This window comes from Ascaphus truei, chromosome 16, assembly GCF_040206685.1.
Source record: "Ascaphus truei isolate aAscTru1 chromosome 16, aAscTru1.hap1, whole genome shotgun sequence".
Classification (NCBI taxonomy): domain Eukaryota; kingdom Metazoa; phylum Chordata; class Amphibia; order Anura; family Ascaphidae; genus Ascaphus; species Ascaphus truei.
The window spans coordinates 11,707,969-11,722,968 of record NC_134498.1 but is presented as its reverse complement, the minus strand read 5'-3'; the positions used below and the strand labels follow the sequence as shown (position 1 = coordinate 11,722,968).

General features: G+C 50.5%; 1 long non-coding RNA gene across 1 annotated transcript in view; it reads right to left on the bottom strand.

The window, feature by feature from the left end:
* Positions 1 to 1,132: 1,132 nt before the first annotated feature.
* LOC142467667 (uncharacterized) overlaps positions 1,133 to 15,000 on the bottom strand; it is a 20,883-nt gene continuing 7,015 nt past the window's right edge. Inside the window, exon 3 of the long non-coding RNA XR_012788464.1 lies at positions 1,133 to 1,275. This is a non-coding gene — a long non-coding RNA (uncharacterized LOC142467667). The remainder of the gene's footprint in view (positions 1,276 to 15,000) is intronic.

Below are 15,000 nucleotides of genomic sequence, written 5' to 3'. Positions count from 1 at the left end.
TTTAGTAGAAGTGTGTGTCAGAGTTAAGAGTTCAGTCCAGAGTTAGAGTCTGCTGAGTCTGTCACCTGGCTGGCCCAGGGTGACAGAGAGAGCCTATATCAATTGGCCGTTGGAGAAGGGGAGCCATCAGCCTCTGAGTAGAGCTGATGCAACCTTAGTTAGGGAGGTGGACCAATTCCTCTCACCCTGTTTAGGGGGTGAGGGAAGAGCTAGCCCCACCCTGGGTGCCCTTGAACTGGGGTGGTGGCAGGGACACAGAGACCATCCTGAGGGAGAGCAGTCCTGTGTGGAGGAAGACACCCTGTACCTGATTGACAGTCTTATTGCTGCTATTCTGCTGCTGTGAATAAAGAGCTGCGGCTGCTTTTAAAGATATACAGTGTGAGACTGGAATCTCTCATCCCCGAAGGGGGGGGGGGGGAACTCTCTGGAAGGATTCCACTCGCATTCCTGTGGCTCAGAGATGGAGGTGCTGCACCATTAAATGAGACGGAGGCATTCACCCCAGAAACCTGATCCTGTCATCCCCCATATCATCGCGGGAGACTCAGGCCCCCCTGTTGCCAGCAGATATGCACCACACTCAGACACGTAGCCAGACCCTAGTACAGAGGAGGGGGGCCCGTTCTGCGATTGGCCCAGGGAAGGGGGGCTACATTGGGAATCGATGTTATTTTTCTTCATATTAATGGGTATCCTCAAAGCTAATGATATGTCAAAATGACGTCCATTAGCAAAACTACAATTGTTTCTTCACTTTTTCTGCTTGATGAATAGGGTGACCAGATTTCGAAAATGAAAAACCGAGACACCTTAAAAAATAATTTATTAAACAAATTACATCACGTGACACCCCCCGGTTGCCATGACAACAAGACACTCTGATGCCCCTGCAGTGTTAGTGTGTATAGAGGTGGGGGCTTTGCTTGGGCCCTTCAACTCTTACAGCCAGGGCATTATTGGCCAGGAATGCCCAGTTCGGAGGGGATTACTACTTCAAAATGTATTTGATTCGTAACAACATCAAAAAACTCTAATACCAATAACTAACAACCACAGACAATGATAATCTAAACCATCAAATAAAATGTCTATGTCCTTTGTTCAAGCATGTTTGCGGTACTTACCAGATAAATCAGTGCCTGCAATCCACGACTGTATCCGCCTCTCCGAGCGTCTGAAAGCAATCCAGCGTTCCTGGTGTGTGGCTGAAGAGGTGAGGGACTCCCTCCTCTCAAACGGAAAAGAAGAGCAAAAAATAGAGTTGGAACATACCTATCATACAGGGATGAGAGAGAGAGACAGAGAATGAGAGAGAGACAGAGAGAGGGACATAGGGAGAGAGAGACACAGAGAGAGAGAGACAGACAGACACAGAGAGAGACAAAAGTAATGTACTGTATAACCATTATACCGTACCCCCTAGTATTCGTGTAATCATTGTCCCACACCCCCTATTACTCACGCTTTGGCAATACTGAAATGTTCTTTTGACATGCCAATAAAGCTGATTTGATTTGAGAGACACAGAGACACAGAGACACAGAGAGAGACAGAGATACAGAGACACACACAGAGACACACAGAGAGAGACAGAGACACACAGAGAGAGACAGAGACACACAGAGAGAGACAGAGACACACAGAGAGAGACAGAGACACACAGAGAGAGACAGAGACACAGAGAGAGAGAGACACACAGAGAGAGAGAGAGAGAGACAGGGGCCTATTTAGTAAGCGTCGATAAGGCTGCGTCTATAGTATTTCAGACGGAGGGAAGGCACACACGCTGCAAAACACTTGCTGAAGCCTGAGCTTTTTTATGGCTTTGCAGGGTATGCAGCGGGCGCGATTTGGGGGCGTGGCAATAAAGATTTGGAGGCGTGGCAATAGCGTTCCGGCGTGGACGTCACTTCCCTACCTCACATCCCGATCCACCGGCATTTTTTCAGATGTAGCATCTGAAGCACTGTGCAGACAAGAAGAAAAATGCACACAATGCGCACCAGAGATTAAAATATAGTAAATTATTTATTAATAAAACAAGAAATAACCTGTTATTTATAACCTATTATTTAGTTTAATAGATTATATTTCTAAGTTTAATAAGTTATATTTCTTAGTTTAATAAATTATATTTCTTAGTTTAATAAGTTATATTTGTTAGTTTAATAAATTATATTTCTTAGTTTAATAAGTTATATTTGTTAGTTAATAGATTATATTTGTTAGCACAGTAGATTATATTTAGTAGTATTTAAGTCTCCCCCTCAGTGCCCCATTAGGACACGTGCGCATATTTCACATCTTTTCGGAGTCGCTTATTTTTTAGACCCTCGGAGCCGAAACCTAAAGGGGTCAGCTAAGAAAGTTCGGATCAAGAGGAGCCGCACAGCTTAAAGACAGAACATTTCCAAGGGAGATGGAGACAATTTGGGTAAGATCTGATAAAAAGACAACCTTTGAGGAAGGAAATGGTGACGGGGGAGTCTAAGAGGGGGGTGAGAGAGCAAGGTGGTGTGTCAGATTGGGGCAGAGCAAGAGAACGCAAAAATGATGGGGATTTGCTGCACACCAAAAAAAAACAATAAGTAGTGATACTTTTACCGGTGCCCCTTAGCCTCAGGGAAGACCGGCATTTCGTCCAATGGATACAATATGATTGATGGGAAAGGGCACACGGATTTGAATAAAAAAAGATAATTTATTGTGCCACAGACTACAATGTTTCGGCTGCTGGCCTTTCTTTGCTGGATTTAGTGGGTTTAGCCACTTTACCTGAGAAAGACCAGCAGGCCGAAATGTTGTTGTCTATGGCAGTGCAAGAGAAAACAGGTTGGGGGGGTGTGTTCTCGCAAAGTCGCCGACCCATGGGTGAGTGTCCCCGGTGGAAACTAGTCCTGGACCCCGCCGGGAAAGCTGTCTGTGGCCCATACAAGCTGAGTAACATGTAGAAAGGACACATGTATGTTCAGAATGAGTTAGCATGGTATTTTGAGAGGCACCATAGCAGGTCAGTGCAAGTCAGTGCAGAGCACTGCAAGGTCAGTCAATATGAGGAAGGGTCCGATGGAGGAGTTGGAGGGTCCCAGAATATCTCTTAAAGCAGGGGTGCACAAATCGAGGGGCACGACATTTTCTTGGGAGGAGGGGCTCGGCGCTTACAGAGGCCCCTCGCTCTTCCCCACAGCATTTAAATTAAATGCCGGAGATCGCGCGCAAGGCCTCTGTAAGTTCCCTTTCCTTGTCTCCGGCGGCTTCTGGCGACAGCAATGTGGCGTCACATGATGTCGCATTGCCATAGCAACGTGATATCACATGACGTCGTTACATCAGAACGTCGGAGACAAGGTGGGGAAGGTGGAGGGGGGAGCAGGGGAAAAGGTTGTGCAACCCTGTCTTAAAGCATTGTCCTGCATACAGATCAGAGGCCAAGAATGGATATGGATATCCGATGTGAAGCCGGAAATAATCCAGAAAAGACCGTTTCGGGGGAAGAAGGTGAGTGATGAATAGCCGTCACTGTGTAACTCTTCCAATTACCTGCAACTTCATGCAGAGAAATAGCAACGCTTGTTTTTAACGTGCTAAGCGCCTAATGGGGAATTCAACTGCTGAGAGGTTAAGGGAGTTACTAACCCAAACTCAGCGACGTTTCTGTGTCTCTGTGATACACTACCGACACGCTTTATTACTCTGCGGCCAGATCCGCAAGCCGGGAGATTTCCCGGCTTGCTAGTGGCCGCCCCTCGGCGTGCCGCGCGTCATAGACGCGCGGTCACGCGTCTTCGGGAGCGTGCGCCCCCTGCACGCGCGTCCAGGGGCTCCCCGAGGGAGCCCTGGTGTCCCGCGATCGCAGGACAGCGGCAGGGGGTTCCGGGGGACCCGGCGGACCCGGCAGCGGTAGGGAGAGCGCCCCGATCGGAGGGCGCTCTTCCGCTGCTTCGGCGCGCGCCCGTCACTCTCGGGCGCGCGCCAGGCTACTGCTGCGGCCAAGAACGGGCAAATGCTCGAATAAACTTGGCCGCAGCAGTAACTCCCCCAGGACATGCCTGAAAACCAGAGGTAACTCAATGTATTTTTGATAAATAGAAACATGACCTTCTGGGGAGGGGTATATAATGGGTACTGGGCCTGGTGAGGTGGGTATAACTGGTACTGGGCCTGGTGAGGTGGGTATAACGAGTACTGGGCCTGGGGTGGGGCGTATAACAGGGTACTGGGCCTTGGGAGGGTTGTATAACTGGTTACTGGGCCTGGGGAGGTGGGTATAACGGGTATTTTCCCTGTGGAGGGCGGTATAACGTGGTATTGGGGGATGGGGTATAAGTGGCACAGGAGCTCTTGCGATACAGAGTATCACTGTCCCTGGTTACAAACACTTCATGTCTCCTGCAGATCAGGACACGCACGAAGGTGGTGCCCTTTGTGCCACCAGACGACGAGGCGGGCTACGAGGCGGACGACGAGGCATACGACAAAGCGGGCGTCAAGTGGAACAATGAGGTGGGCTACAAGGCGGCCGATGACGCAGACGTGGTGTACGATGACCAAGGAGCATACGACAGGTGTGGCCGGATCTGCTGCTTCACCTTTTTTAGGCGGAGGAGAAGACCCCGGGAGCAGGTAGGAGAATACGAGAGGTGCGGACAGATCTGCTGCTTCACCTTTTTTAGGCGGAGAAGAAGCCAAGAGCAGGTAGCAGAGGAGCCAGGGCGTAGATACAGGGGTATTCTAGGGGCCCTGAGAAGTTGGTTTGACCGCAGGAGAGGCAGATAAGATCAGGAAGGCTGAGGGAGGGGCAGGTACTAGAGGGAGATAGGGATATTGGGCGTGAGAGGGTGAGAGAGAACAAGGAGCAGGGCCGGAGCACGGGTTTCATGCGCCCGTGGCGAAACTTAAAATTTGTGCCCCAGTTGTATAAAAAATAATAAGATAAATAAAATAATAAAATAAACAGTGGCGTAGCTATCGGGGCTGCAGGGGGTGCGACCGCACCCCAGCGCGACGCAAAATAAAAATAAAAGGGCGCCAAAATACTGGATAAAAAAAAGAATAATAATTTAAAAAAAAGATAAATAGGAGGACTTCCGGTGACGTCACAGCCGATGGTCTGCTAGTGAGAGAGCTCCTGGCGCCCTCACAGATAAAGCTATTAGAATAAGCTTTTCCCCCACCCCAAACCCCCCGAATTTAGACTCCAGACCAACCCCTAACACTGCTGAGATGACAGGGAAATCTCAAAAGAAAAATCAGTACCCGGTAACCAAGTTTTTCCCCCCGGCACAGCGCCTGGCTGGTATCAGCCCTGATGGGCAAGATGGCGCCGAGGGAGATCCGGAGCACGAGGCGCCAAGCGGCCGACAGAGCCCGGCTGATGAGGACCCCCCCGTTCTAAATAAAGAATTTTTTGACGCTCTCGTCACCAAAATGAGAAGAGGGGTCCAAGAAGACACCGAAAAAGCCCTCCAGACCATACGCGCCGAAATAGGAGCGCTAACGGAGCGAACAGAAGACTTAGAGAGCAAAGTGGAGGGAATATCAAACGAGCAAGCTGAGACCCACGAGGAAGTCCTGAGATGCGGGGATGCGGTCCGCGACTTACAGAACAAATTAGAGGATCTTGAAAACAGGGAAAGAAGGCAGAATATCCGCCTTAAAAACATCCCTGAGGACATCACACATGAGGAACTACAACCTTACCTCCGCAGGCTCTTCCTACAGCTTGTCCCCGACTTATCAGACCATGATTTACACACTGACCGAGCTCACAGAGCCCTAGGCCCAAAGTCAGCAGACCCCAACCGTCACAGAGATGTGGTGCTTAGAATGCACGCATACTCTGCAAAGGAGCGCATCATGATGGCCGCCAGGGATCTGCGTTCAGTATCAATGGACGGCGTACAGATCCAACTATTTAATGATCTCTCCCAACTAACTATCAACAAGAGAAACGCGATGCGCCCACTCACCACCTACCTCAGAGACCAAGGGGTTAAATACCGCTGGGGGTTCCCCTTCAAATTGGTGGTGCTCCGCAATGGCCGCCATTATACAGTATCCACACCTGAGGACTCAAAGGACTTCCTAAAAGCTCTAGGGATCCCACTCCCCCCACCGAAGAACAAACGCCCCCCCACAGAGGCAACTCCAGAGACGGCCCCCCAAGAAACCCCCCGAGCATCGGAGAGACTGGCTAGTCAACGGCCCCGGTGAACCAAGATGTCCCTGCTGCCTAGTGGGACTCAAGAACTCGCAAGTCTCCCTCACAGACACACCACACAGATCTAGAGGCCCTGGAGGATTGAAGCAGGCGCCTGCCGCTAAAATCCCCCAAGATGTGAAAGGCACCGTAGACCCTACAGGCCCTGACACAGCTACTTGCAAACCACCCCCCCCCCCACACCCTCCCCTCCCCACACCCTCCCCCCCCCCACACCCTCCCCCCCACCCCACTCTCCCCTCTCCCGTACATCCCCCCCCCCCCTCCACTCACCTCTTTGCAGCTGCTCCCACAGAGTTCCAGGCACCGGCGGAAGACTCCAGTACCTGCGCCTCCCTGCAAGTCCACCAGAGGTCGCCCTCTCGCGATCTCTATGAGCAAGACAACAGCACGGGCCCCAGCGAGAGGAGGCCCGACCCCCGTGACCGGAGAACCAGGGACGCCTCTAACAGACCTCTCCTTCCAGAGTCTCTTGCCGGACCCCCCCCCCCTCTCTCCCCCTCCCCTCTCTCTCCCCCTCCCCTCTCTCCCCCTCCCCACTACGGTCCCTCTCCTTCACCCCCCCCCCCCGCTTGTTAACCAGAGTAACCAACCTACTCACCCCTGTGTTCCCGCCCGAGGCCGCAGGAACCAAGGGACAACGCCCGCTAGGATCCGAGCTCCAGGGACGGGGATCAGCATCCGCGCTACTCCGTATTCTCGTTCTCCACGCCCTCGCGAGATGAGAACCCGCCACTAACCCCCAACCAGAGGAGATCCAGCTCCGAGGCCAGAGACCCAGGGACTCTCTGAACAAACTCAAGCACCCAAAGACTGCTGCGGGTGACCCCCGCCCCCCCCCCCCCACTCACAACAAGCAGGTTGTATGAACGAACGTTGGCAACCCCCCCCCCCCCCTTTTTTTATTTTTTTTCTCTCTCTTTCCTCTCCCCCCGGTAGCAAAGAGAAATGTAACCCATTACTTCCTAAGCAAAACCATGCTAGCATTGTATAAGTCGCTCAGGCCTAGTTAAGGCACAATGTTATACTCTAAGCATGGCCCAGAGATAAGAGGGAGCTCCCCTTAGGAGTGTCCCCCCAAATAATGAAGGATGTTGTAAATAAAATGCACCCCTCCTCCCCCTTCCCCCCCCCCCTCTCCCCCCCCCCAGCTTAACACCCCCTCTCCCCCCCTTCCCCTCCCCCCCACCTCTACTCCCCTCCTCTCCCCCCCCCTCCCCTTCTCTCCCCCCCCTCCCCCCTCCCCTCCCCATGCTGGATGTGTTTGACCAACCTGTCTCACTCCGTGTTGAGACATACTCCAATATTGACTGTATAAAGGACACCCACAAGCGGTATGCGATATCATGACTGGGGAAAAGATCTCCCCCAGAAGGCAATGTTTCAATTTTATGCTGATGATGTAAATATTGTGCTCCCCCCCTCTTATTCCCCCCCCTCATTTCCCCCCCCCCACCCCTCCCAACCTCCTTCCCCTCATCCCCCCACCTACCCCCACCCCTCCCTCCCCCCCCCCTCATCCCCCCACCTACCCTCATCCCTTCCCTCTCCCCCCAGAGCTAAGATATTAGATCTGACCAAGCTGTTTCACTCTGTAGGAATATATACGCCAATACTGAATGTATAGAAAATGATCATAAAGTTTAGGTGAAGATTCACTCTAGGGAAAAGTACTCCCCCCGAGAGTAATATGTAAACCACAGGTGGACGATGTTTATGTCAAGTTCCCCCCCCTCCCCTCCCCCCCAGCCCCCCTCTCCCCCCCCTCCCCTCTCCCCCTCCTCTCCCCTCCCCCTCGCCCCCCTCTCTCTCCTCCCCCCCCTCTCTCTCCTCCCCCCCCCCCACCCCCCCTCTCCCCCCCACCCCCTACCCCCCCTCACCCCCTACCCCCCCTCACCCCCTACCCCCCTCTCCCCCCCACCCCCTACCCCCCCTCACCCCTACCCCCCCTCTCCCCCCCCACCCCCTACCCCCCCTCACCCCCTACCCCCCCTCTCCCCCCCCACCCCCCTCACCCCTACCCCCCTCTCCCCCCACCCCCTACCCCCCCTCACCCCCTACCCCCCCTCACCCCCTACCCCCCTCAACCCCCCACCTACCCTCACCCCTCTCCTCTCAGCCCCAGGGCGAAGCTACTATGTCTGACCAACCTGTCTCAATATGTATGAATATAAGTGCCAATACTGATTGTATAGACAATGACCATAAAGTTTAGGCGGAGATTCAATCTAGGAAAAGTACTTCCCCCGAGAGCAATGTGTAAACCTCATGCGGACTACGTATATGTTAAGTTCCCCCCCCCCTCCCCCCCCCCTCCCCCCCCCCTCTCTGCCCGCAACCTAGTGAGGGCGCCGGACCCGACTTCCTGGCTCCGATCTGTGAGTGACGCCCCGAAAGTTCTCCCAGGGGTCTTTTGTACCCCCCCCCTTGACACCAGAATGTCAAGAGGAATCTTTTTCGGGCTCCAGGACAGGCCCACCTTCTTTCTTGCCCTATTGTGTCGCCTCCCCCCCCCCATTCCCCTCTTACTCCACCCTTCCCCCCCCTCCCCTACCCACCACCTACCTATGGCACAACAGAAACCCCCCCCCGCATACTCACAACAAGGCCCAAGCCGACCCTGACATGGGAATACCTCAGGGACAAGGGTTTAACCCCGAGACCCCCCCCTTCCCCATTAATGGCGTCAATAAAGATCATATCCCTGAATGTTAAGGGACTTAACTCAACACGCAAACGCAAACTAGCCCTCCAAGAATTTAAAAAAACCAAAGGAGATATAATATGTATCCAAGAAACCCATTTCAACACTGCTGACCCTCCTAACACATTTAAGCATACATATCCCCAAGCATTCTTTGCATCCTCCCCCAACAAAAAAAGAGGGGTGGCTATTCTGATTAAAAACAACACCCCATTTGCCCTTACACAGGTAACCAAAGACCCAGAGGGACGATATATACTCCTCAAAGGCACACTGTCAGGCTCCCCCATAGCCATTCTCAACATCTACGCCCCGAACGCAAACCAGAACCAATTCCTCCAGAACCTTCTTAGTACCCTTGACCACTCGACGCTTTCCTCCCTCCTCCTCGTCGGTGACGCAAATATGGTCCTTGACCCGGACCAAGATAGATCAGGGCAGACAGCGACCCCATACTCTAGCCAACTGCAGAAAAAGGCCCAAAAGTTCCAGAACACTATCAGAGAGTATTCGCTGACAGACATTTGGCGGACCCAGCATGTGGGCCAGAGGGACTATTCCTTCTACTCAACCCCCCATCAGTCTTACTCGCGGATCGATTACTTTCTGGGCACCAACAATGTACTCCAGGCATCCTCCCATTCCGACATAGGCCCAATAACCTGGTCTGACCATGCCCCTATCATACTCACCCTCTCTCTACCCTTCGTCAAAACAACAGTATATTCCTGGAAACTCAGTGACTCGCTTCTCAAACGACCCACAAGTGATCAAGACAATTAAACAAAAACTGCACACCTTTTTCCAGTTAAACAAAGGCTCGGTCCCGGCAGCAGCAATGCTCTGGGAAGCCCACAAAGCCACTATAAGAGGGGAACTCATATCGCTAGCCTCCTATAGGAAAAAAATAAAACAGAAAGCCCAGAAAGAACTAACCGAAAAAATCATAAAGCTAGAGCAACTGCATAAACAATCCCAATCGAGAAAGGTGTTTAGAACCCTTGAGAAAGCGAGATCCGACCTAAAAATTCTCCAACTTTACGAGGTAGAGAGAGCCCTGAAATGGACCAAACAGCGGTTCTATGATAGGGGTAACAAAGCGGACAAACTTTTGGCCTCAAAACTAAGAGGCATTAAGACAAAGACCCAGATAACAAAAATCAAAACCAAAAGTGGTCAAATCTCATATAATGAGAAAGATATTGCCCGGGAATTTGCAGAGTTCTATACCGACCTCTACAACCTCCACCCCATCAATCAGTCAGACCCCAATGATGAGAGCACCACCGACTATCTAACCCAATGCAACCTCCCCTCCCTCTCACAAGAAGAACTTGAGTTCTTAAACCAGAGCATAACCCAAGAAGAGCTAGATAAAGCAATATCCTCACTCAAATTAGCAAAGACCCCAGGACCGGATGGCTTTACCAACGGTTACTATAAAAAATTAGCAAAATCCCTGTCCCCCTACCTCCTAGAAATGTTTAACTCATTTCTCCAAGGAGAACAAATCCCAGGCACTATGTCGGCAGCCAACTTGGCTATCATACATAAAGAGGGCAGGGACCCACTTCAATGTGGCAGCTACCGCCCCATTTCCCTACTGAATACTGACCTCAAGCTTTTCAGCAAAATTCTAGCAAACAGACTGAACCCTATTCTCCCGAGACTAATTCATATAGACCAGGTGGGATTTGTGTCAGGAAGACAGGCCTCTGACAACACCCGCAAAATTATTGACATTATAGACCACGTGCACCTCAAAAAGTCCCAGGCCTTGATACTCAGCCTCGACGCGGAGAAGGCCTTTGACCGGATCAAATGGTCTTTCCTTGACCAGACAATGCGCCAGTTCGGCTTCTCAGGCCCGTTCCTAGAAGGAGTCCGAGCCCTCTATACCAACCCCACGGCCATATTAAAACTCCCGGGTGGCCGATCCAATCCAATAAAAATCCACAACGGTACTAGACAAGGTTGCCCCCTCTCCCCTTTACTTTTCGCCTTGTCTATAGAACCCCTAGCCGCCAGAATTAGAACAGACCCATCCGTAAAGGGAATCCTAGTCGGAGACAGGGAGTATAAAATATCCCTGTTTGCCGACGACATCATCCTTACCCTATCAGACCCCCTCACTTCCCTCCCCAACCTAGAAAAACTGTTAGACCAATTTGGCCACCTCTCAGACTACAAAGTCAACACAGACAAATCAGAGGCTCTCAATATATTACTGCCGAACCCCGTATGGACATCCCTACAAAAGAAATTTAAGTATAGATGGAATAGTTCCCATATTAAGTATTTAGGGGTCAAAATAGCGAGCTCATATGGCTCATTATATCAAACCAACTACCCTCCCCTTTTCCGTCAGATCTTAAGAGATCTCGAGACCTGGCAGACCCACCAAATATCATGGTTTGGCAGGATAATATCCGCCAAAATGAATATCCTCCCCCGCCTGCTCTATTATTTTCAAACCCTCCCTGTCCCCGTCCCATTAGCAGATTTAAGGAATATTCAGTCCCATATACTGCGCTTCATCTGGCAACAACGGAGAGCCAGGGTCCCACGGTCGGTACTCTTGGCGTCGAGGACGAGAGGGGGTCTGGGGGCGCCGGACGTGGTCCGATACTATCGGGCAGCACAACTGAGACAGGCGGTGGTTTGGAACAAACCCCCGGCCTCCAATTGTTGTGTTGGAAATAGAGACATTCCACGCGTCCCCGACCCCCCTCTCAGCCCTGCTTTGGACTCACGTCCACAAGGGAAGGAGGCACACGAGACTCAGCCTTGGAGCAATGAGATGCACGTGGTCGACATGGTTGAAAACCAAAGGGAAATATGGCCTAGCTTCAACCCCCTCTCAATTGACCCCTCTATTCGGGAACCCGGATTTCCCGCCCGGTTGTTCCCGACCCCAATTCAGCCAATTTCAAGGCCTAAACATCAGAGTGGTTGCGGACTTGCTGGAAGGCGATGAGGTCATGCCCCTCCGAGAACTGAGAATCAAACTAACGTCCCCTGATCTTCCTATATTCCAATACCTACAGATTCGCCATTTTTTGAGAACTCTATCCCCTAGCTTAAAATTCCCGTCGTGCACCAGATTTGAGAACCTCTGCCTCAGAGGCGAGTACCAAAGAGGCCTCATCTCTGGGATATATAAAACACTAGAGGCGGCCCAACCCTCCCCTAACCACGCATATATGAAAAGGTGGAGCCAGGAACTAAACACCAATATAGACATAGAGGACTGGGAGGATATCTGGGAGGCAGCTTCCAAAACTTCAATTTGTTCCATCACAAAAGAAAATATTTACAAAATATTATTCCACTGGTACCTGACCCCGAGTAGACTGAACCAGATCTATCCAGCTACTCCTGACGATTGCTGGAGGGGATGTGGTCAAAGGGGGGACATGTCCCACATTTGGTGGACATGTCCGGAGATCCAAAAATTCTGGACCCGGATCCAGGGCCTGCTGACCGAGACCCTGGAGGTGGAGGTACCCCTAGACCCTCTGACCTATGTGCTGGGAAAACCAGTCGATGACCTTCCCCCCCCCTATAACCAGGCTCATGGCAGCGATTCTGACGGCCGCCAGATGCTGTATAGCAGCAGCCTGGAAGAAAATCAAAGCCCCATCCAGAAGAACGGTAGTCACTAGGGTAAACGGAATCATGGTTATGGAAAGATTAACGGCAATGCTGAAGCAAAAAATGCCGCAATTCCATTCGACATGGGAACCTTGGCCAGGATCAGACCCCCTGACCTTCACAATCACAGGACCATAGGACCGACCCCCCCTTCCCTCAAAGTCCTCCCCATCTTTGCCTCCCCCCCCCTCCCCTCTCTTTGTCCAAAGTCGTTCCCAACTATCCACCCCTCCTTCGTCACCCCCCCCCTCTTTTTCACCACTGAAAACTGGAAAAGGGACTATTGTGTGTCATCAACCTCCCCCAAACATTGTACATGTATCAAGCTGTATTCCTGTGTTGAGTCGCTCATAAATGTATGTAACATGTACCAATCTGCTGTCCGACACCAATAAAGGAAAAATATTTAATAAAAAAAAAAAAAGATAAATAAATTAGAAATAATAAGAGGAAAAAATAATAACGATTATTAATGCGCCCCTAGGACCTCTGCGCGCTAGGCGACCGCCTAATGGCCGGCCGGCCCTGCGAGGTATGCGGGTGGAAAAGGGGTGAATGGGATAGATATGCAGGGGGATGGGGGAGCAGGTGAGTTATACACAGGGGCATAAGGGCCCCGTCACCCGCATCTCTATATACTGAGTGTGCCCCTGTGTATAACAACGCTGATCTGTGCTGCTCCATCTGATCTCACTGCGCAGTGATCCAGGGACCACCCGATCGCCATTTAATGGGGTCAGGAAGGAATTTTTTTCCCCCATTGCACAGCAGGGGTTATGTTTCGCCTTCCTCTGGATCACAGCAACAAACTGCCCTTTGTGCATGAATTATCAGTGAGATCTTTATACACCCTGCATTGGTCTTCACCCCTTTGCTGCCGGAGGGGCCTGCAATGCATTGCTATGCGTGTTACTATATCGCTCTGCAATGTGCTGCAGGCCCCTCCCAGCAAAGAGATTAATTATTTAAATAAAATACTCTCTTTAATCAAACCTATGTGTAGTGTCTTTTCTATCCGTTGTATCTATTGCTAACAGCTCAGTGATTCTTACACAGGACGCTGCACTAGTGTCACGCTGCCAAGCCCGGGTGTGAGGGAGATTTATAGGGTCACATATACACATCTGCTAAAACACAAGTACAAGATCTGTCATATTACACAAAACGGTATCTAAAAGGGTAAAAATAACATACATGGGATTCTGCTACAAATATCTCTTTAATTACAAACCAATTTGCAAATCATTCAGATCAGAGTCGAGCGAAAAGAAAGGGTTAAGTATCTCTTGTACAGTATATGCAGTGTAGGCTGTCCTGCAGCATTACATCCAGGGGGCAAAGGGTAGGAGATATAAGTAATGCTGATCTCAGAGCTGACCGGCTGACCTGCTCTACTGGCTGACTGGCTGACCTGCTCTACCGGCTGATCTGCTCTACAGGCTGACCAGCTGACCTGCTCTACTGGCTGACCGGCTGATCTGCTCGACCGGCTGACCTGCTCTACTGGCTGACCGGCTGACCTGCTCTACTGGCTGACTGGCTGACCTGCTATACGGGCTGACCTGCTCTACTGGCTGACCAGCTGACCTGCTCTACTGGCTGACCGGCTGACCTGCTCTACCGGCTGACTGGCTTCCCTTCTTTCAGCTAAATGACCTGAATTGTGGCCCCTGTATCTCCCAATTAAAGCTGCAGTTCAGGCAATATCCTGCATGTGTGTTTTTTTTTAATAAATCAGTTCTGTATTAAGAAAAAATACTTTTAGCATTTTCTGTTTTTAAAAATACAACTTTGAAAGACCAATTTTCTTGTATTCTATTTTAACAGCCATTTGCTAAGGCACTGCCCCTTCATGTCCTGTCACAAGCCCTGGCACACCCCTTTGTCAGCCCTGCCCTCCCTCTAGCACATATCAGTGCAGGAGTGCTCATGAATATTCATGAGCTTCCACTGAGTGACAGAAGCAGAAGAAAAACAGATCCCTTCACTAATTATGTCACCAAATTTCGCCTATCAATACATGGAGAACGAATTGACCTGCAGCTATAAAGTTCTTTAGGTAATTAGAGATTGCCCACATGAAACTATTGAAGTAAAAAAATAAATAAAATTTAAAAAAAAGACTGAACTGCAGCTTTAAACGGTTTATTGGCATATTCTTGTTTGACTCGTTCTATACAGACATTTTCTATATATTCATTGTGGGATTTGATAACATCTGTAAGATCTCTCAGAATATCACATTCTGCACGTTTGTGCTGAAGTTTTTTCCATTCTCAATTTACTTAATATTAGTTTTTGGCTTCAATTATTTATATTGAGTCCAAAATACCTTTATACAGAATGCTGTTCCCCTTAGCCCACAAATGCTGCTTCATTAAAGCCCATGGGTGGCACTTGATGCATTCTCAAACTTTTA